This window comes from Megascapheus bottae, chromosome X, assembly GCF_031878675.1.
Source record: "Megascapheus bottae isolate mThoBot1 chromosome X, mThoBot2.hap1, whole genome shotgun sequence".
In the NCBI taxonomy this organism is placed as follows: Eukaryota; Metazoa; Chordata; class Mammalia; order Rodentia; family Geomyidae; genus Megascapheus; species Megascapheus bottae.
The window spans coordinates 58,433,171-58,434,851 of NC_143547.1; the positions used below are offsets into that span (position 1 = coordinate 58,433,171).

A 1,681-nucleotide genomic window follows, 5' to 3' on the forward strand; every position below is an offset into this window, starting at 1 on the left:
ACTGGAGTGAGGTGGAATCTCAAAGTTTAAACAACCCACTTTCTAAACACTAATAATGATCTCCATTTAAAATGTGATGAGAGAGTGTAGAGAACGAGGAGGCTGCGTCTGGCTCCTGCTCACACAGATATTGTAGTACATTGAGCTACACAGAGATAGCACAGGGGCAAGTGAGAGCTGGAAGGGCACAGAGTGATTCTATGTCTCTGAGAGGAAAAACTAAACATGGGAAAAGGAGATCCTAAGAAGCAGAGAAGCAAAATGTGATCATATGCATTCTTTGTGCAAACTTGCTGGGAGGAGCACAAGAATAAGCACCCGGATGCTTCTGTGAACTTCTCAGAGTTTTCTAAGGTGTGCTCAGAGAGGTGAAAGACTATGTATGCTAAAGAGAAAGGCAAATTTGAAGACATGACCAAGGCAGACAAGGCTCGTTATGAAAGACAAATGAAAATCTACATTCCTCCTAAAGGGGAAAACAATAAAATTCAAGGATCCCAGTGCACCCAAGAAGCCTCCTTTGGCTTTCTTCTTGTTCTGTTCTGAATATTGCCATAAAATCAAAGGGGAACATCCTGGCCTGTCTGTTGGGGGAGATGTGGAACAACACTGCCACAGATGACAAGCAGCCTTATGAGAAGAAGGCTGCTAAGCTGAAGGAAAAATAGGAAAAGGATATTGCTGGATATGGAGCTAACGGAAAGCCTGTTGCAGCGAAAAAGGGGGTGTGAAGGCTGAAAAAAAGCAAGAAAAAGATGGAAGAGGAGAAAGAGGAGGAAAATGAAGAGGATGATGATGAATAAGTTGGTTCTAGCGCAGTTATTTTCTTGCCTATAAAGCATTTAAACCCCCTAAACACAACACCTTTAAAGAAAAAAACTGAAATGTAAGTCTGTGTAAGACTTGTTTTTAAACTGTACAGTGTCTTTTTTCGTATAGTTAATGCACTACCCAATATGTCTTTGGATAGTCCTGTCTTGGTGGTCTTTTCAATAGCCATTAACCTTGACTGGTATAGTATGGGGGTTGTAAAGTGGCATCGAAATTTAAGGCAGGTTCTCTTTGGTGCACAGCACAAATTAGTTATATATGGGGACAGTAGTTTTTTTCATCATCAATTGTCTGACGCAGCTTTATATGTAATAATTGTGGTTCTGTTAACTGAACACCACTTTTGTAATTGCAAGAAAAAGTTGCAGCTGTTTTGCTGAAATTCTGAATGTTTCTAAGCAAATATATTTTTTGCTTTTATTTTTTCATATACTTTTTTGTAATTAATGGAAGGGTTGCATTATATTCACCAGACAGAAGATGTACTACTGCACATATATTGATATCATTTCTCATGTCTTGGTCCCCATTTCCCTCCCCCCACCCTGTTTCTCATCTTCTTTTCCTCCCTTTGCTATCCAACTTTAAATAAACAAATACTCATATATACAACATATCAGATAACCAGGTGAAATACTATAACAATATGAGATAACCGAGGGACAGCAAAAGAGATGAGAGATAACACAGTACATTAAATAATACAATTACTCATTATATGGCTTTTGTTTCTATATCCTGGAGGTCCTTTCATTTAGCGTCATTCTATATGGCATTATGTATCTAGATTTTATTCTATTGTAAATTTCTGCTAGGAGAGCCCAAGGTTTCTACTGATTATGACAAATGG

At 38.3% G+C, this 1,681-nt stretch overlaps 1 pseudogene; it reads left to right on the top strand.

Annotated features, from left to right (window-relative positions):
• The first annotated feature begins 204 nt into the window (after positions 1–204).
• On the top strand, positions 205–900 carry LOC150041150 (high mobility group protein B1 pseudogene; annotated as a pseudogene).
• Positions 901–1,681: the final 781 nt, after the last annotated feature.